The sequence below is a fragment of the Bos javanicus genome, chromosome 21 (genome assembly GCF_032452875.1).
Source record: "Bos javanicus breed banteng chromosome 21, ARS-OSU_banteng_1.0, whole genome shotgun sequence".
Taxonomy (NCBI): Eukaryota; Metazoa; Chordata; class Mammalia; order Artiodactyla; family Bovidae; genus Bos; species Bos javanicus.
Window position 1 is genome coordinate 27622988 of NC_083888.1, and position 21604 is coordinate 27644591.

A 21604-nucleotide genomic window follows, 5' to 3' on the forward strand; every position below is an offset into this window, starting at 1 on the left:
TTTAGGACCTACCATGGCCGAGCTTTAGGTGACCATGGCAAGCAATTCTGGGGACATCACGTCCTTTGAACCCAAAGGGGCTCTGACTGGCTGGGAGACCCTGACTGGTTGAGGTCAGGCATCCTGGTCCCCAGTGGCCGAGTATGGCTGTCTGGGCCCTGCCCTGAAAGATGAGGACAGAGCATCACCGGGGCGGGGCTTCTGCCTCACCTGCACCACCTCTGGTGCTGTTGGAGAGCCCCGATGTTGCACATGGTCCCCCTCACTGTTTGCATTTTTCATCCCGTGCTTTTCCTCCTCTTGTCCTCAGGGGCCAGCTGGAGAGCGTGAGTGATGAGAGCAAACACAAATGATCCAAATTCTCAGGGGTCATTTTCCTGACATGTCAGGGTCAAAAGGAGAACATTAAAAGCATAGCTTAACCTCTTCTGTCACCTCAACTGAGTGTTTTCTCGAAAGAGGAAAGCAAGCTCGGAATATTTGAGGCATTACTGTAGCTTCCACTGTCACTTGATGACCGGAAAAGTGGTTGTTTCAATTTAAATGGATTTGGACATAGTTCTTTGAATGAGCAAATTGAGGAAGAGAGCATGTGTGAGATTTTAAATTTAAGCCCTTAAATATTAGGGTTAAAATAAATGGTGTTGGGACTTCTGTGGTGGTCCAGTGGTTAAGACTCCGAGTTCCCAATCCAGGGCGCCCAGGTTCAATCTCTGATAGGGAACTAGATCCCACACACTGCAGCTAGGATGTGGTGCAACCAAATTAATTAATGAGTTAAATAATAAAAATAAAATAAGTGGTCTCGAGTAGTTCTGTGGTGGTCCTTCAAGGACAGAATGGGTCTGCTGGACATGAGTGGTCTGGCTGCTTTAACTGGACCAGTTGATTTTGACCAGCTCACCCATGCCTAAGAAGTGAAGTGTCCTTCTATCTAGGACCTACAGGGGAGAGAGAGTGTGTTGATGATCAGATCCTGGCTTCTGGCAGCCCTGTCCTTCTCTGATGGCTGAGAGGCGTGGGGAGAGCAGGTGAGGGGGTGGGCCACCCCTAGTGCTGCCGACACCCCTGATCCTTCATTCTCACTGGGGCAATCTCTCAGGCTCAGGCTCATACTCTCTTAGCTAAAAACATCTCCCTATTTTAATATGTTAATAGAGCACATCCTTAGCCCCTTCCTCCCCTGCCCAGTCGCGACTTCCCGTGACTCTCCACCACTTCTAGGGGGCTTTCATAAGTTCATTATGTCCCCAGAGTGGGCTTCCCTAGTGGCTCAGATGGTAAAGAATCTGCCTACAATGTAGGAGACCTAGGTTCGATCCCTGGGTTGGGAAGATCCCTTGGAGAAGGGAAAGGCTACCCACTCCAGTATTCTGGCCTGGGGAATCCCATGGGCAGAAGAGCCTGGTGGACTACAGTCCATGCAATCACAAAGAGTTGGAGATGAGCAACTAACACTTATGTCCCCAGAAGAGACCCCTTTCCTTAGTCACCTAAAAGGAAGAAGGGTGCGCCTGTCGTGGTTGCCTGTCATTTACAATTCAACATTTGCAATTATTAACTTAATTCAAGTCTTTGGTATTAAATTTTTATTATAAAGCATTCGGCGTTCAAAAAGGTAAAAAGAATAATGTGATAAACACCTGTATACCCACAACCTACTTAACTTAAGATGGAAAGTATTACTGTATCGATTATCTGTTTCCATGCCAACATGTAGTGGTATAAAAGAATAAACATTTGTTATCTTCACTATGTATAAAGCAGTTACCTGATGAGAACCTACCGTAGAGCTCAGGGAACTCTACTGAGTGCTGTATGGTGACCTAAATGGGAAGGAAATCCAAAAAAGAGGGGATGACCTAGAGGGGTGGGATGAGGGGGTGGGAGGGAGGCTATAGAGGAAGGGGATATATGTATACATGTAGTTGATTCATGTTGCTGTATGGCAGAAACCAACACAACATTGTACAGCCATTATCCTCCAATTAAAAATAAATTTAAAACAAGCAAAACAGAGGGGATATATGTATACATATAGCTGGTTCACTTTGCCGTACAGTAGAAGCTAACACAATGTTGTAAAGCAACTATACTCCAGTAAAAATTAATTTCAAAAAAGAAGGAACCCAGGTCCTGCACACACTCTGTTCATTATCAGCAACTCTGCCCTTGAAACATTGCTATAAAACTCCTCACCAGATCCTCCCCGGGTTGGGACACACAGTTTTGAGGGCATGAACCTGCTGTGTCCCCTTTTGCCTGGCAAAGCAGTAAAGTGATTCTTTTCTACATCAACCCCCTTCTCCTCCCACCGATTTACTATCTTCTACATAGAGTTTGTGTGTCAGGGATCTGGGAGCAGTTCAAACCCGGGGCTCAGGTCCCTGGGCTTAGGGTCAAGATCAAGATGTGGGCTGTGGCTGCAGTCTTTGGAGGATCCATGTGGCTGTTGGCAGGAGCCTCAGTCTGTGGTGCTGCGTGGATGACCTCACAGCTTAAGATGGAAAGTATTAATGGTGACCGGTTTTCCCCTGAGTGAGTGATAAAGAATAGTGCATGCCTTTCAGGACCTGTTCACTAGAGACAGCCCAGGGAAGGTGAAGTGGGACCCACCTTTTGAGGGGATTGTGCAAGAACTTGTGGAATGTTTGAATCCACCACAATGAGCTGTGCAACTAGAGCCCCTCCCTGCTGGCACCCTCTTATCCCCACATAGAGGTAACTGCTATGAGAGTTAGATGTTTACACTCACTGCGTTTGTCAGCGCAGCCATGCCTGTGAGTTTTCCCGTCTTGAAGTATGATGTAACTGATATCGAAGTGTGTGTTTTTTTCTGTAGCTTGCCTTTTCTGCTACATCTTATGTGTGTGAGATTCATCCCTGGGAATCCCTTGTAGCTGTCGTTTCGGACCTTCTCAATGGTGCATGGGGTTTCATACGCCACGTAGGAACAGTCTGTTCTCCATTGGTGGATGTTCAGGTGCTTCCCAGGTTCTTGCTGTTACAGACAAGGCTGTTAGGAATACCCAGTGTGTCTCTACATGACCATGAGCCAGATTTGCCTAGAATATATAGCGAGGCTGGTAATTGTTGCAGGAGACAGTACATGAGCCTTCCTATTTTCCGAAAGCAGCAAAATTTGTTTTCTGAAGAGTGTCTCCTGTTGAGCAGTCCGGCCAGTTTTGCATGTGTGTGTGTGCGTCCTGCTTGTCCTAGTCCTTGACAACACTTACTATTGTTAGATGTTCTTAATTTTTGTCAGTCTGGTGGGGAAAGTGGTATCTCTAAAGGGTCTTAGTTTACATTTCTCTGCCTGCCAGTGAGGTTAAACATCTTTTCATATATTTATGTGAAATTATATATATATATGTTTCGTGTATTTTTATTGTGTGAATTACTGATTCATGTCATTTACTCATTTTCTAAATTCTTTTAAAAATATTTGCTTGTGTTGGGTCTTAGTTGCAGGACATGTGCTCTTCGTTGTGGCACTCAGGCCACTTTCTAGTTGTGGCATGTGGGCTCTAGAGCACGTGGGCTCAGTCGTTGCCTCTCACAGGCTTAGCTGCCCTGTGGCATATGGGATCTTAGTTCCCCGACCAGGGATCAGACCTGGGTCTGCTGCATTGGAAGGCAGATTCATAACCATTGGACCACCAAGGAAGTCCCCATTTTTGGATTCTTACATGATCCTTCTTTGGGTTTATGTATTATAAATGTCTTCCCCTTTTCTTCTGCTGACATAATGTGGGAGCTAAGACCATGGACTTGGGGGCTAAGTGCCGGGGTTAAACCCCAGCCCCAGCACTTCCTGTGTGACCTCAATCATTTTTATGAGCCTCAGTTTCCCCCCCTGTAAAATGGGGCTGATGATCATGTTCACTACCTTGCAGTGGTGCTGGGAGGATTAAAAGGTCCCCACCTGTGAAGCATGAGTGCCTGTCCTGGTGAGCACAGGCTGGATGGAATAACCCTTGCTGCGCCAGGCCCTGCAGACCATGTGGACATCCCAGCATCTTACCCAGAGCCCTCCAGAGTGCTGTGTCCTCCTCTGATATGATTGGGGCAGTGCTTGTCTCTGACTCCTGGCATCTGGATGACCCCCCACCCCCACCCACCCAGCATCCTTGAGCTGCCTGAATAGAAAATGAAATCCCAGCATCCCTCCAGGGGACTGCTGTCAGGGGATTGGAAGGCATCAAGCGCCTTGCAGCAAAAATAGAAGCCTCTTTTGCTTAGGAAGGAATAGTAGTGAGGACGGCCAGGTTGACACAGTCTGGGAGGGCTCGTTTCAATCCCCTGCTCCCACCCTACGTCAGCCAGCCAGGGTCTGTACAGACCTGGTGGACTGCTTTTTGCCTTGGCACTGAGTTCTGGTCTTTTATATCTTAGTGTCCAATTGTCCTTTCCTTCCCCAAAGCCAGGCAAGGAGTCCATGACGCAGGACTGGTTTAATATCAAGCATCACTAGGGAAACGTGTCAGGATTACAGAGTTGTAAACACCCCTACCATGAAGAGCAGGGGTAGCTTTGCTTCAGTCCTCTGGTTGCGATCTACTGCTTAAGGTCAACTTTATGGAAGATGAGGGTGCTATCGGGTCAGGACATGTTGATTCAGCCCCAGTGTTAACCAGTTAGCTCGAGACTGTATAAGGAGCTCCCAGGTTTATTTAGTAGAACCCTGAGGGAGAATTTTACATAAAGCAAACATAGAGAAAGAGATACTGAACATCAGAGCCAGTTTGGGTTTGCAGCAGATTTCTGGAGTTTGACACAAATAGAACCACCACACATCTTTGCTGCCAACTCTGCCTTCAGGGTGGTCTCTCAGGCCCCAGGAGGGGAAACAAAGAGCCCCCTTGAGAGAAGAGTCCCTTCTCAGTAAACTCATCACATAGAAAGTCTCCATGTTGGAATCCGGAGCAGGAAGTGAGGAATCTGGGGACAGAATGTTAGCATCCGTGATGCCTGCCACCTCCAGGCTTTGAAAACTAAACTTTCAAGAGTGGAGGGTGTGACTATTTTAATGGTATTGATTTGTGTGTTATCCTTAATTCAGTATTTTAGGAGGGTGTTTAGAAGCCACCTTCTCAAACAAAACAATTGCTTTTCAAACTTGGAGACCACTGAAGTTGGATTTCAAAGCCATTCTCTTCCCCAGACATTTGTACAAATGAGAATCTTAAGGTTTGAACTTTGATTCTAAAGACACAACTTCTTGCCCAGAAGGAGCAAAATAATACCTGTGGATGTTTATATCAATAAATAGAATTATTATTTGAAAACTTTCCCTTGCATCTCGCTAGAGGACAGTTTAAGATTTTTACTTGTGAACATCCCATTGGTGCCCATCCATGGAGCATCTCAACTTTACCATCACTCCCTTCCAGCCCTGAGTCCTCTTCGTACAATGACCTGGGCTGTGTCCCCTGCGTCCATCTGGCTTAGAGGACCTGGAGCCCCTCTCTGAGGTCGTCCCCTATTTCCCCACAGTCACTAGTCTGTGGCTGGTTCTTGGGACCCCAGTTCTTTCCCTGCCCTGTTATGAGACTGCTGTCCTCGACTGACACTGCCCCCAGGAAGCAACAGACCCCAGGCCCCACTTCCCAATTCCATCCTGTGGTTCCAGTCACACCTAAGGGAACACAGGCCATCTCGCTGCTTACCCCGGGGCAGCTTAGCTGAGCTGCAGAGCCAGGTCCTAGAGGCCACCTTGAGCCATGGCTTACCTGCCAGATGCTAACCTTTACCAGCTGACTGTTCGCTTTTTGAGGAAGCCGAGTATAGGCAAGTTCCTTGTCCACGTGGGTTGGCCTGAGACAACAATGCAAGTGTCAACCTCCATTCCAGGCTTTCCCTCATGCAAAGGTCCTGCTAGTCTTACAAACACCTGAGTTTAAGGGCTGCTGCAGTCACCAGGCTGGGACCACAGGAGTCACACCTGAGCTGACTGTGGTGTGCTGCCTCTGATATATCTGATCGTGGCCATGGCGCTCTGCACACACCCTTCCCAATCCCTGCCCAGGGCTTCCACTCAGTGTGGCCGGAGTCCTTCATCAGCAAGTGATTCCTGGAGCCTGGGTTATTACTGCTCATCACATCCCACCTATTCTTCCCCACAGCGTCCCAGGTCTCCCTGCACCTGGGTGCCCAGGCCCTAGCCCCTTACAAAGCCCAATGTTGCCAGTTTAGCTCAAGGAAATTCATTCAACCATAGCTCACGGGTCAGCTGGAGAAAGAAATTTGATTCTGGGCAGTGGGTTGGTGGTTCTGCTGTGCCGATGTTTCTGGGCAGACTTCCCATTTCTGCTGTGGACAGGTGACTTCTGTCTCCTGGTCCTTGTCCCCAGGTGTGTCTCAGGACAGCTCCCAGGTCTGGGAGTCTGTGAAGCTGTGGAATTTGCGTTAACTTTGTGAGAAAAAGCTTATGAAGGTTGATTCTGACCCTTCTCCCACCAGCACTGCCCTTTCTAGGGTTCCCAGGGCAGCCTCTCCTGCTGTGGTGAGCAGGCCTGTCTAGGGCCATGGCCATTTTCCAGATCCCCTTTCCCAACAGCCTGGGCCGCCACCAGGCCTCCAGGATCTTTCTGGACCCGGACTCTCCCACTGATTACCCTGCTGTATTATCAAAAGCAGCTGATCACCTTCATCAGCAAATCTGTGAACCATTGAGTCTCAGGAATATTTAGAATTTGTTTATTCCCAAGTGTCTGGAAACGTGACATTTCATATGCCCTGTTTGTGTCCAATTTATTATCAGAAGTGTGCACGTGGAATCATGGGGACCCTCTGAGGGCAGTGATGTGGCATCTGTGAGAAAATTAATTACTTCTCAAACCAGATACCAATGGCTGCAGCCCCAGTATTCACGGGAGGATCAAATCTCGTGGTGTTTGAAGTCAGGTGGCTGAAGGGCTTTGGTTGGCAGTGTTGTCTGTGCCTGAATTCTGCTGTGGGCTTAGAGCTGGCGGCAGAGGGCCTGCCTTTCCTTTTGCACTGGTTCTGAGGGCAGGGGGCCCAGCCCCAGAGGATCCGGTCATCAGCATGTGGACAGGAAGTGTCTCCACAGAGTCTCCTGGTCTCCTGGGACTTCCTGTCTCCAATCTCACCAGGGAAGCTGGGCTCAGGATGACCTAAAAACCCACCAGTCTATGCCTGGACTGACCATGTAGACAGTGAGTGGCTGCATGTTTTAATCTTGTGGGGAGTTCCCAGAACTGTGTCCTGAGTTCCCAGCCTGGAGGTTGATGACATGAGAGGATGAGGGGGTTATTTCAGGAATGGCTGTGAGTTACCAAAAGAGCAGATTCTGGTATTTCTGTCCAGTCAAACGTGACCAAAGGGACAGAGCAGGTGACCCGCGCTGGCTGCATCTCGAGGGGATGGGTAGAGACCCAGGACATGTGTTTGGTACAAGGAGGAGTGGCTGGCTCATACATACATGGCTGAGGAGAGCCTGAATGTTCCAAACCTCTGGGTTCATTCTGGCTGCTGTGCCTGGCCAGGTAACGGGTAGACTAAGAGCAAACCAGGGAGGTGACAGTGGATGCCTGAGGCCTTCCTGGATGCCCTCACCCACGACTTTGCTGGACTTGTCTTTGAGATGAGCCGTCTGTCGGGAGACGCAGGTCATGAAAATAACACAGCTCTGCTATTGGCGGCACAAGCCAGGGGCCCCCAGAGGGTGGGGAGAGGGCACTGCCGCAGGGGAAAGAAAATTCATATTTTCTTTAGAGAAGATGAGAAGTGGTGCTGGGTCCAGGCTGTAGGTGACCTTGCTGCTGAGTTACAATGCTGCTGGGAAAATGAGAGAAGACAAACATGAAAGGAATGCTAATGAATAGCAGTGGCCGGGAGCCCGGAGCCCTGACACCCCGCCATCCACAAGGGGTGCTCGCGTGAGGCCTATAAATAGACAGTTAAAACCGGATGCTAAATTGAGCTAAGATGTGGGCCTGCTTCCTTACGTAAGGAGCCGGGTGCTGCTGGCCGTCCTTCCAAAGTGCTTTGATGGTTGGGTGTCTTTGTAGGGAACGTTGGGGAGCAGGTGGGGTGCTCAGACTACAGGTGGATGACACTGCTCTTTTAAGGGACTCACAGGTGGAAGGCAGGGGTGCAGTGGAGGGAGAGCTGGGCTCTGGGGTCCCCCAGGCACTTCTGGGCCTGGAGAGATGGGAGATGCTGGATTTCTGGGTGAGGGGCCCTTCCACGACCGGTGGGGTCAGGGATGGTGGTGGCTGGAGGAGGGAAGGAAGGGAGGGATGGATGCAGGGGACTCCAGCCTGTGCTGGATGCTTCTTGACCCTTCTCTGCCTTCCTTGGTCACAACTGCCAAGAGCTGGGGTGGGGGATGCCCAGGGAGGACCGTGACCTTTCTGAGTGACCTGCTTGAGGTCACAGAGCAAACCTGGAACACACCAAGGAATTGAGGCCCCTCTCTTGACTTCCAGGGAGGATTCTTGCTGCTGGACATAATATATAGTGACTTTTCTTTTTCTGGCTATACCATGCATCACATGGGATCTTAGTTCTCTGGCCAGGGATTAAACACAGGGCCCCTGTGTTGGGAGAGTGTAGTCTTAACCGCTGGACCACCAGGGAAGTCCCTGGACATGACCTTTAGTACGAGCACTAACCACCAAGTCACTTCCTCCTGGAGGGGTTGGATGGTGGGGTTGGCAGAAAGAAGGGCAGGCTGTTGAGGCTGCCGTGGCCCCAGGTGGTGTTCTCCAGGTTTTGTGGAGTTTCACCTCCATCCCTCCTGTAAGGTGGTTCCCACTGCCCCCATTTTACACATGATGGAGCTGAGGCCGACACTGTGAAGGGACTTGAGAGGCAGCAGAAGCACTTGCCCTTGGAAAGAAACAGACGAGGGAGGCAAACATCCTTGCTTCCCAGGTGGTGCTAGTGGTAAAGAACCCGCCTGCCAATGCAGAGGATGTAAGGGACGCAGGTTCGATCCCTGGGTCAGGTTGATTCCCTGGAGGAGGGCATGGCAACCCATTCCAGTATTCTTGCCTGAAGAGTTCCATGGATGGAGGAGCATGGCGGGCTACAGTCCACAGGATTGCAAAGAGTCAGACATGACTGAAGTGATTTAGCATGCATGCATGCACAGAGTGGATGCTAGCAGCTTATGGTCATGTGACTTGATCACCGTGTGGCTTGGTCACATTGTGGATCTTGGTCACAGTTGGAGCATCTGCAACCATCTCAGGGCTGGCCCATCATTTTCTTTTACATCTAGACCAAGGCATCTGCACTGGACCAGTTTTGGGTGACCCCCAGGATTCCCAGTTAGCCATTGGCCAGACCTCCTGTTTTCCCCAAAGAAGGACACCATCCCCTGACTGCAGACCTGGAGCCAGGGTGAAGGTAGACTCCCTGACCAGCACAGCTGTTCACGAGATGCTACCAGGATGTGGGGTGCCGGGGAGGAAGCTGCCATTGCCATGGGTTTGGAAGGAACAAAGAAATTCCTTTATTACTTACTCTGTCTTCAGCCAAATGAGGGAGAAAAGGCATTTGGATGTGACATTTCAGACCGGGAAACCTGTCCTCCTGCCCCACCCCAGGCTCCCCATCCCTGGTCATCTCCTGCCCCACATGAACACCCATCCAACCCATGGCCTGGCGGTCCTGACGCCTTTGACTCTTTGGCTTGCTTCTCCAGCTTGCACTTGTGAAGCGCCCTCTGTTCAAGGAGACCGTGAAACCTAAAGTCCTCTTTCCTGTTCTCTTCCTGAAACTGTGCTGCCTAGGAGGAAGGGTGGGCTGGGAAGCGGGCAGGGGAGAGGAGAGGTGGCCTGCCTTCTCTCTCATTCCTTTAATCTCCTTTCATCCCCCTCCAGCCCCCACTTGCACACCCACCTCTTCTGACAGTGTCCCAGAATACTGCTTCTGCCAACTAGTGGGGTCAAGCTTTGTTGTGGGAAAATACATATTCATGAGGGCTTTGAGGAGCTTCATTGAAATGCTGACAGCCTCTCCAGCCAGAGCGATACATAAGCCATCGCTTTATTTGTCCAACACGATGTTAAGGCAATGATCGTGTGATGAATGGCCAAAGAAACATTTTAATTATTTGTTTCAGGGTGATTTCTGATCATCTCATTAGAATTAGAATCAGTTCACTTTCCCAGGTATTCAAAACCTCTCGCTCATTTAAATTTCTATACCTAAAGGAGCGCTCTGTAGGGGCACCCATGTCATTTCTGAAACCAAAGTAATTTCCTCTCTTTTCTTCTGTTTTATTCCAGAAAGATTTCATCACCAGGAGGGTTTTCAGGACCTTACCAAACTGCTTGTTTTTGGTAAGAATTGAGAGGTTACCTTGCATGGTGTGTGTGGGGTTTGGCTTCTGACCTGTGTGAAACCGAGTCGTTTTACTGGAGGGTTGCTGCAGGTGGGGCTGTACAGCTGTCCGGTTCTTCACTTCCTGGGTAGCTGGGTCTGTGTGTGAAGTATGAAAGTGTTAGTCCCTCAGCTGTGTCTGACTCTTTGCGACCCCATGGACTGTAGTCCACCAGGCTCCTCTGTCCTTCACCATCTCCCAGAGTTTGCTCAAATTCATGTCCACTGAGTCCATGATGCCATCCAACCATCTCATCCTCTGTCACCCACTTCTCCTGCCTTCTATCTTTCCCAGCATCAGGGTCTTTTGCAATGAGTTGGCTCTTCAAGTCAGGTGACCGATGTATTGGAGCTTCAGCATCAGTCCTTCCAATGAATATTTAGGACTAATTTCCTTTAGGATTGACTGGTTTGATCTCCTTGCTGTCCAAGGGACTCTCAAGAGTCTTCTCCAGCATCACAGTTCGAAAGCATCAATTCTTCGGTGCTCAGCCTTCTGAGCACTGAAGAACTGAAGAAAATAAAAGACCTAGTGGAATATTATTGTATCTTGAAATATCATTAGAGTATCAATGATATTGACAATTGACAAGAAGCTGAGCTCCCTTAGCGATTGCATTCCCCCACCTGCAGTGTGCAGGACAGTCATTTAAGTGAACACATTTGTCAGTGTTCTTTGCAGAAAAGTATCTTTCTTCTTTGAGAGAAAAGTACAACAAGATGGATATTTTTAACTGATAGTTAACACCAGAATGAATCTCTGGGAGGAGATCTGCAGAGAGAAGAGACTTGGGTGTATTTACTTTTCTACTGCAAGGGAACCGTCCTGTCTATAACTTTAGAATACTACTTCTCAGAGCGTGCCTGCTGTCTTTTCACAGATATCTTTGTGAATGTGCTTCCACTCAAATAGAGGTTGGGGGCTGTGTTCTACTTTTTTTTCCCCTGGAGAATTACATTCTGGGCCTCACTATTCCTATACAACTGTTGATACTTACACAATAGACCCTTGAGGTAGGAAAAGGTAAGACACATGTGCACAGGTCCATCAGAAAAGACCATTAATATTAGCAACTTCTTTAAGAGAATTGGCACTAAAGTTTTTAAATTTTTTCTTTATTAATTTGTTTTATTTTTGGCTGCACTGGGTCTTTGTTGTTGAGAGGGCTTTCTCTAGTCAAGGCAAGTGGGGGCTACTTTCCCATTGTGGTGTGAGGGTTTCTCATTGTGGGGGCTTCTCGTTGCAGAGCACAGGCTCTAGGCTTTTGGGCTTCTGTAGTTGTGGCTCCCAGGCTCTAGAGCACAGGCTCAAGAGTAGTGGTGCACGAGCTTAGTTGCTCCGAGGCATGTGGGATCTTCCCAGACCAGGGATCAAACCATTGTCCCCTGCACTGGCAGGCAAATTCTTAAACACTGGTCCACCAGGGAAGTCCTAAGCCACATTGAAGCCTGCCTTGTGCTTTACTGCCTGACCGCTGGTCTCTCTGTGGGCTTGTTCACCGCAGACAGTAACCCTTGGTCTGACCCTTCGCAATGTCCACTCCAATTCCTCGTGGATCATAGATGGTCAGGAAGTCTGTGATTGCATGTAGCTCTGGTTTCTAACACTTTTAGAAGCTCATTGTCCTCATCTGTTCAGTGAGGACTCATGACTCGGGGGCGTGGTCCTGAGAAAGAACCACATGACAAATGGGGAGGGCATAGCCCATGAAAGCTCCCCTTGCTGCCACTTCCTTCTCAGAAGAGGCAGAGAGCAGCCGCTATGATTGCTTCCCCGCCTTGGTGTGTGTGTTCTCAAGCACTTGGAAACGCCTGCTCTGACACCAACTTTTCTTTTTTTTAAGTTGCATGTTAGGAGAGAAAAAATTAATCAACACCTTTTTTTAAAAGATGAAAAATGTTTCAAGAAAATAGCACTCTGAGCTGCTACTCAGAGCCCAACATAATTTATGTGATTCAATGAAAGGAAGTTAGCCATTTCTCTATGTAATTTTTATTAATGATGTTCAGATGTAGCTAATTATATGCACTTCTAATTAATTACATGAGTGTTTGCACTGGCCTTCTTTAATTGTGCTCAGTGGAGTCCCAGGAGATGGTCCCCAAAATAGTGGCCCATGTTCAGATCTGACTGGGGACACTCTGTGTGTACCATGCCCCCACCCCCGCCCCGCCCCCGCCCCGTGTCCCAGAGAGCCATATTAAAAGCCTTGACTAGTCTTGCAAGAAAGCAACTCATTAAATTCTGCCTAATGCATCATTTTCCAAACTTGCTTATACCACTTGCACTCCCAGATCCACCAGAAAATGCTATTTAAAGTCAGAACAATTCTAACACCCTAGGTTGGGCTCAGACTGCTTGATAACTTATATGTTGTTTGGTTTTTGGTTTAATTTCCTGGTAAGTTTTTTATTTTATATTTTTAAAATTTTGTTTATGTTGGGTCTTAATTGCAGTAAACAGGCTTTCTCTATTTGCAGGCTTCTGTTTTTGTGGTGTACAGGCTCTGAAGCACACGGGCTCTCTAATTGTGTCACGAGGGCTTAGGTGCCCCGTGGTGTGTGGGATCTTAGTTCCTTGACCAGGGATCGAACTCTTGTCCCCTGCACTGGAAGGAGGACTCTTAACCACTAGACCACCAGGGAAGTCCCCAGGGTGTGTATGTTTATGGAGCCAACCCTTCAGTCTCCCCAGACAACACTGCTGGGGTCTTCCCTTGGGGCAGGTTGTCCTGCAAAGAGCTGTGTTTTCATATAGTCGTGGTTGCCACAGACTCATCTGAGACCATCATGTACTGTCCTTCAGTTGTGTACACGTGTGCAGGGAAATGTGGGGATGGCATGCCAGCCCTTCAGGGGGTGCTGTCAAGATGAAGAGTAGTTCACCTCTCCCCTCCTGCCTGGGCCCCTCTGTGGCAGAGACCCTCACTTCCAGGGAAGGCCATGTCATTGACCATGTCCTGGCCTCAGGGCTTAGAGCTGGGACTCAGCTCCTGGGGAGGTCCTCCTGGAGAGGCAAAGGGAGCCCCCGCACTCTGTTTGGTGATCAGCTGCAGGGGGATGTGTCTGGTGCTCTGGTGGCCACGCACCTTTGTGTTAGGGAGGTGAAGAGGGGACCCCGGGGGAGGTGACCAGTCAGTGTAGCTGGTTGTGCAGGAGGAAGTGCCTCTTAACTGCTCATCTTGAAGGGTGAGAGCACATTCCTGGTACAGAGAGGGAGGGAGGTGGGGCAGAACCTGGCCTTACAAGGACGGAAGAGCGGGAAGGTGAGATAGCAGGGAAGACTGCCCTATTTAGATGGACACGGAACCTGGCAGGGTTTCACCAGGGGCCAACACTTGGGATGAGTGTGGAAGACGGGAGCCAGGGTGAATTGGCCCTAGAGACGCCTCTTGTGGCCCTGGAGGGAGATGATGTGGCCGAAAGAAAGGCTGTGGGGTGGAGGAAGGGTCCGAGGGGAGCCTCTTGGGGAGGAGTGTGCGGAGGGTTCTGGGGAAAGAGTGGTCAGTGAGGGCAGGAGGTGGGACCTTGAGGGAAAGCAGGTCACCTTGGAGGTGGGAAAGGATTGTTGGATTCCAGCTTCAGGCAGGATGGGGGAGTTTTTGAAGGGTGGATGGAAGCAGAGAGTCAGGCCACGAGTGGGGGTGGACTCAGTGTGAGCCTGAGGGAACCAGCCAGAAAGTGCAAGGAAACCAGGAGGAAGGAGGGGGCTCGGGACTTTCTGGCTGTGGCTGGGTGGTGGCTGCCTGGAGACCGAGAAGGATTATAAAAGACACAGTGAATGTCTTTCATGGAAACTGCCCAAGAAGCCGGTGAGAGGAGAGTGTGAACAGTGGGAACAAGATATTCTTCAGTGAGGATGGAAGATTATGTTCAGTGTGGTCCAAGGATGAAGTGGTGGGTGTAAGGACGCAGCGAGAAGGGTAGAGGGAGAAGGGACTGGTGAGGAGAGAATCCAGGGGGTCTAGCTGTGATCTCGCCTCTCTCTGGGAAGTAGAGCCAAGCCCAAGTCAGCAGAAAGGAATCCCTGAGATGCAAATACATCCAGCACCTGCGTTCCTCTTTTGAATGAATGTCTCCAGGCGTGGCCAGGGCACTTTGAGACAGTGCTGTGACTCACCTTGGGTTGCTCGTGAGAGTTGTCCCCAGAGATGACCACCGGTATTATTTTCAGCCATGAAGATGCAGGCGTATCTGTGCAACTTTCCCAAGTCCTGGCTGAGGAAGAGCGACGCTCTTTGGGAAGTGTGTCTGTTTTTTGTTTGTCGATACCCAGTCTTGCCAGCCCCACTTTGGGTTCTGCAGCCAAGCAGAGGCATCGCGTGGTGGGAGCGCTGCGAAGCTTGCCAGCCTGAGACCTGTCCCTTGCCAAAGAAAATTAACTCTCTCGCCTGGGAGACCGTGAGATTGCACTTTAGAAAAATCCGTCAGCTATGCAGACTGGTTAGCTTAGGGATAAATCCTGACTTCCTCTCCTTCTCTGAAGCTTCTGTGGGGGTTGGGGGGGTGGTTGTAGATTGGGCTGGAGTTTGCAGCATTCCAGCTGTGCCCATGTTAATTGCAAGGACTCTGTTGGGCTCTGGAAGCCCGCATGGCCTCTGCTCCTCTGTGAGATCCTATGCGGGCACAGAGCAGCCTAGGAGCAGCCCCCTTGCTTGTGATTCCCCTTCTCTCTGCTGCTTCTTCCTCCCCCCTCCCCTCAGCTGGTCCAGAGGCAGCCAGTGCACCCCTCTCCTGGGCATAGCTCTGTTGCCAGGCAGACATAGAAGTAGGCTTAATCAGAGTTTCTTCAGTTCTGTAAGTGGAAGTCTTGATTCCTGCTTTCCAGAGGAAGATGGCTCGTGGACATGAGGTCTTAGACACTCAGGCTGAGCTGGCTCTGCTGGGCACGGCATCATGAGGAGAGCCTGCAGCAGGCCTCCCAGGTGGGTTCCGAGGCACCCACCACCTACAGCTATGGTTGCCCAACATCACGGTTACTGTTCCTAGGAGGGAGGGGGCCCAGAGAGATCCTGGGGCCCAGCCCTGCTCTGATGGAAAGTTGCTTTGCCCCCTGAAGCATTTTTGTTTTCTCATCCTATAAAGGACTTGGGGCAGGGCAGGGGGGAAGCTTAGTGGGTACAGGGTTCATTTGTACAAGATGAAGGGAGCTCGGGGGATGCATGGGGTGCTGGTAGCACAATGGTGTGAATGCACTTGATGGCACTGAACTGTATACTTGATAGTGGTCTGGATGGTAAGGTCTATGTTGTATTTATCTACAGTTTAAAAAACAAAAGAGAGAAAGAACACAGCATGTAGCTAGTAAACCTTCACTCACTGAACAGGCCCAGCCATGGAGACATCGGTGCATATAGATTCTCCCCACGATTCATGCTCTGAGTTTCCACCCCCACCTCTCTGGGACTTGATTTCCAGCCTCTCTTGCTCATCTTCCCCAATGTCATTGTCACTGTCTCTGTCCTTCTTCCAGTCTGGCCCAGCTGCTGTCTAGGGTAATTTTACCAGGATGGAGTGTGTGTGTGTGTATGTGTATATAGGTGTGTGTGCAACTGTTTTTAAATATACCTGTTTTAAAACATAATAGTTTTAAACATACCTTCTTTTTTAAAAAATTTATTTACTTTTTAATTGAAGGATACTTGCTTTATAGCATTTTGTTGTTTTCTGTCAAATATCAACCTGAATCAGCCATAGGTGTACCTTATGTCCCCTGTCTCTTGAACCTCCCTCCTATCTCCCTCCCCATCCCACCCTTCTAGGTTGATATGGAGCCACTGTTTGAGTTCTGAGTTCACACCTTCTTGATATGTGCGTGGTATCAGTGTTCAGTTATGTGATTGATTTTTGAATATTAAACCAAACTTGCATTCTGGACTAAATGCAACTGAATTGTGACATATAATTTTTATATATAAACTGATTTGACAGTTTTTTATTGTTTCTTTGTAAACTGTTTCAAAGTGACTTGCCTTTCATTTTGTATTCATATAACATCAAGTTCAGGTTTGGGTATCAAGGTCATGGGGGCCATTTAAAGTGAGTTGGAAAGTGTATCTTCTTTTATGTTCCCTGAAAGATTTTGGGTAATACTGGTGTTCTGTTGTTGTTGTTTGATTTTGTTTTTGTGTAACTGTTTGGAAGAATTCAATTGGGAATCCACTGGGATCTGAAGTTATTTGATAAAAGGAAAGAGGATTTTAAATTGCAGATTCAATTTCTTTAGTAAATACTGGACCATTTGGATTTTTGTTTCTTCTAGTGTCAGATTTGCTAAGTTCTGTTTCAGTAACTTGTTCATTTCATAAAAATTGTCGCAATTATTAGTGTTAAGTTGTTCATAATATCCATTATTATATTTTACAAGTGGTATCCACCTTTTCATTCCTGATACTGTAGTTTGTGTACTTTCCCTCTCTCTCACCTTTTATCAGTCTTGCTAAGGCTTTATATATGTAATCTCCCCACTCAAAAGTCATCATTTGGGCTTGGCTGATTTTTCTCTGTTGCACATTTGTTTTCTATTTTATTTTTTACCCGCCCTACATTCATTTTCTTCCTTTACCTTTATTTGAGGTTTAATTTGTTGATCTTTTCAAAGTGCCTGTGTGCTCAGTTGCATCCAACTTTTTGTGGCCCGTGAACTAGAGCCCGCCAGGCTCCCCTGTCCATAGTTGAAGTGGGTTGTCATTTCTTTCTCCAGGGGAATCTTCCTGACCCAGGGATCGAACTCATGTCTCTTGCATCTCCTTCATTGGCAGGAAGATTCTTTACCACTGTACCACCTGGGAAGCCCTAGTAAATGGATACCTAGATTATTTATTTTTCCAGTGTTTTTTGTTTTCTAATAAAGGAATTTAAGGTTATACATTCCCTCATAGGCCTCCTTTAACAGTAATCTATTTAAAAAAAATTGTGGTAAAATACAAAACATTAAAATTTACCATCTTAAAAAATTTTTAAGTGTACAGTTCAATAAGGTAAACTATATTCACATTGTTGGAAAACTTTATCTCCAGGACTTTTTCCTCCTGCAGATCTGAAACACTGTACCTGTTAAAAAATGACTCCCCCTTTTCCCTCTTACTCACAGTCACTGGCAACCACCATTCTACTTTGTGTTTCTATGAATCTGACTATTTTAGAAACCTCCTATGAGTGGCATCATGCAGTATTTGTCCTTTTGTGATTGACTTACTTCATTTAGCACGATGTCCTCAAGATTCATCCATATTGTAGCTTGGATCAGAATTTCCTTCCTTTTTAAAGGCTGAATAATATTCCACTGTGAGGATATGCCACATTTTCTTTGTCCATTCATCCATCAATGGACAGGTGTTCTTTCCACCTTTTGAATACTGTGAATAGTCCAGCTATGAATATGAGTGTGTAACTATTTTTTGACGTGTGGTATTTTCATTATTAACCAGTACAAAACGTTTTTAAGTTCTGTATTTATGTTCTTTTTAGTTAGTTGCTCATTCATGCCCGACTCTCTGTGACCCTGTGGACTGTAGCCCACCAGGCTCCTCTGTCCAGAGGATTCTGCAGGCAAGAATACTGGAGTGGGTAGCCATTCCCTATGTTCTGTCTATTATGTTCTATTCTATTTATAGGTTATTTTGAAGTAGTTCATCCCCAAATATCTGCATATTTTCTAGTTATATTTTTATTTATTTCTGGTGTAATTACACTGTAATCAGAAACATATTCTTTGTGATTTCAACATTTTGAAATTTGTTTAGACTCATTTTAGTCTTGTCTACCATGTGATTAATTTTGACATAATTTTCTATGTGCACTTGTATGTATTTCCTCATTGCAGTAAGTTTTATCTGTTAATGAGGACATTTTTGGCAACTATGTGGGTGTTCTTTGGAAGGACTGAGACTAAAGTTGAAACTCCAATACTTTGGCCACCTCATGCGAAGAGTTGACTCCCTGGAAAAGACTCTGATGCTGGGAGGGATTAGGGGCAGGAGGAGAAGGGGACGACAGAGGATGAGATGGCTGGATGGCATCACCCACTCGATGGACATGAGTTTGGGTGAACTCCGGGAGTTGGTGATGGACAGGGAAGCCTGGCATGCTGCAATTCATGGGGTCGCAAAGAGTCGGACACGACTGAGCGACTGAACTGAACTGATGGTGTTCAAATCTAATTCTACTCTGATTTTTGTTTGCTTATTTTAAATCATTTACTGAAAGAAGTGTATTAAAAAGTATCCCATAGTGATTTTAGATTTGTCTTTTTGAGTTTGGTTTTTTTCTCACTTTATAAAGTTTGAGAGCATATAACTTAGTATGCATACACTTAAAATTTAAACTTACAATTTATTCCTAGCAGGTTGCCCTTTTTTATTAAGATTTTTTATTTTTTTCCTTTAATAATGCCTCTTTTCTTACTGTGAATATTAATGCAACTATACCAACTTTCTTTTTTAGGTAAATTTTAAAAATTTAGAATAGTTTTGTATTTACGGAGAAGTATAAAAGATAGTAGAGAGAGTTTTCCCTGTTGTTAACATCTTACATTCACATGGTACGTTTGTAGCAAGTAATGAAACAGTATCAATACATAATTATTAGCCACAGTTTATACTTCATTAAGTTTTTCTTAATTTTTACCTACTGTCCTTTTTCTTTTCTATTATTCTATTTAAGATACCAAATTAAATTTAATCTTCATGTCTCTTTAGGTACTTTTAAAAAAAGTTTTTATTTTGTACTGGGGTATAGCTAATTAACAATGTTGTGATGGTTTCAGGTGGACAGTGAAGAGACTTAGCTATACATGTGCATGTATCCATTCTCCCCCAAATTCCCCTCCCATCCAGGCTGCTACATAACATTGAGCAGAATTCCCTGTGCTCTACAGTATGTCCTTGTTGATTATCTAGTTTTTATTTTATTTTTTTGAACTTTTGTATTGGAGTATAGCCAATTAACAATATTGTGATAGTTTCGGGTGGACAGTGAAGAAACTCAGTCATACATGTACATGTATCCACTCTCCACCAAACTTCCCTCCCATCCAGGCTGCCATATAACACTGAGCAGAGTTCCCTGTGCTATACAGTAGGTCCTTGTTGGTTATCCATTTTAAGTATACCAGTGTGCTTTTAGATTGTGGTAGCTTCTTAGGCTTTCCTTGTTTTTGATGACTTTGACAGTTTTTAGAAGTACTCGTCAGGTATTTTAGACTATCCTTCTGTTCAGATTTGTCTGATACTCTCCTTCTGGTTAGTCAGGGCTTATAAACTTTGGGTCAGGAGACTGCATAGGGAGCAGTGCTGTTAAATCAGAGTGGAACTGACCACTGTTAATATTAACCTTGATCACCTGGGAGTTATGCCTCGTCTCCAGGAGGGGGCAGTGTCTGCACAAAATATATGGAGAAATTCTGCCCAGGGGTTTTCTGCTTTTCTCTTGTTTCTTGTTTACATTGTGTGAATGCAAGGGTATTATTTTATACTTTGGACTATACAGTACTATTTTATTTATTGTTCAGATTGTTTCAACTTTCGCCCTTGTCTAATATAAAATGTCAGAGTCTTGTTTCCTTTCTCTCCAGGAATTTGGCACCTCAAGTTCTTTTTTCCTAATGAATTTTTTTGGGGGTATAGTTGCTTGACAACATTGTATTAGTTTCTGCTGTACAGCAAAGTGAATCAGCTGTATGGATACATATATCCCCTCTTTTTGGATTTCCTTCCCATTTAGGTCACCACAGAGCATGGAGTAGGACTTCTCTGGTGGCTCAGATGGCAAAACGTTTGCCTGCAGTGTAGAAGACCAGAGTTTGATCCCTGAGTTGGGAAGATTCCCTGGAGAGGGGAATGGCTACCCACTGAGGTATTCTTGCCTGGAGAATCCCTATGAACAGAAGAGCCTAGCAGGCTACAGCCCATGGGGTTTTAAAGAGTTGGACATGACTGAGCGACTTTCACTTTCTCTTCTGCTTGGCCTTGTTGCCTGGCAACCACCATTTTCTGCTAGTTTTCAACCATTTATGGGTGCAAGCTGACTTGGAGAGAAAAGCCACACAGGATGCTGAGATAATTTCAGTGTTTTTTCATGCTTGTCGGGATCTCAGCCCTCAAGTCCTAGCTGCTTTGGCAGTTCTCTGATGCTTCCATAGAAATTGAAAGAAAAAAAAAAACACATCAAAAGTTACTAGTTGTCACTGGTGGGGGGATTAGACTGGTACAAGCTGGTACACCATCATCAGAAGTAGACTTTCTCAGGCACAGCATTTTTTATTCTCCCCACTGTGTCATGGGTGATGGTATCTTGAAACATGCTTTGTAGCCATACATCAGATATCCCAAGTAATGCACATTTTATTTATCTATTTATATTGTTTCAAGAGGTTTATGTATTTGATGTGGACCACTTTTAAAGTCTTTATTGAATTTGTTACAATATTGCTTCTATTTTTATGTTTTGGGTTTTTTTTTTTTTTGGCCATGAGGCATGTGGGATCTTAGCTCCCCTACCAGGGATTGAACCTGTACCCTCTGCATTGGAAGATGAACTCTTAAACACTGGACTGCCAGGGAAGTCCCTGTAATGCATATTTTTATGTCATAAATCATTCTTTGCTTTTCCTTCATTCTTATCCTTTGTCACAAGGGCTATAAAAGGATTGTCTTCCACCTCCTCTTCAAGGCAAGGGAAAAAGAAGAAAATAGCCTTTATTATAAGCTTGTGATGAAAGGAACAGATGGGAGAACTGTGTGAAATGGGCTTTTCAGTCTTGGGGATAGAGGGCCAGTGCAATTATTGGTGCAAGATTTTGGGTTTTCCTTAAAGAAATGAAGCCTCTCTGCCTCGTTAAGAGTGGGCTTGCAGAAGAGCACTGCTTCAGGGCTGAGCTTTGTGATTCATGTGAGCAAGTCTGGCTGTGAAAGCACAGCTTTAACTGGATCGAGCAGGATACGTAAGATTTTCCATGCGTGATATAGCTAAACCTCATCTCTGCCACCCCTACACTTGATGTCTTCCAGGTTTCTGTCAACTGCAGTTCTGAAGAGCTGCAGTCTTTGTTATCATCGTCCCTGGTTGAACCAGATCATTGGAAAATCCTCACAGATGGATGCTTATCCACAAATTGATGATTTCTTAGTCTGATCACTCAGTTGGCCACTAATCCATCTCATTTTGCCATATCCAACCCATCAGCATACTTCAGTTTGAGCCACAGGAAAGTTAGGAAAGACTTGTCATGTGTCCTGTTGAAATTCAG

General features: G+C 46.5%; 1 protein-coding gene across 12 annotated transcripts in view; it reads left to right on the plus strand.

The window, feature by feature from the left end:
* APBA2 (amyloid beta precursor protein binding family A member 2) overlaps nt 1-21604 on the plus strand; it is a 140009-nt gene that overhangs the window by 64611 nt on the left and 53794 nt on the right. For 5 of the 12 annotated variants that reach the window (XM_061394625.1, XM_061394623.1, XM_061394627.1 and 2 more), the window contains exons 2-3: nt 10263-10316; nt 20080-20211. The exons of 3 other annotated variants lie outside the window; for them this stretch is intronic. The gene's annotated coding sequence lies outside the window, so the exon portion shown is untranslated. The remainder of the gene's footprint in view (nt 1-10262; nt 10317-20079; nt 20212-21604) is intronic. 4 more of the 12 variants (XM_061394632.1, XM_061394628.1, XM_061394634.1 and 1 more) reach the window with 1 other exon arrangement.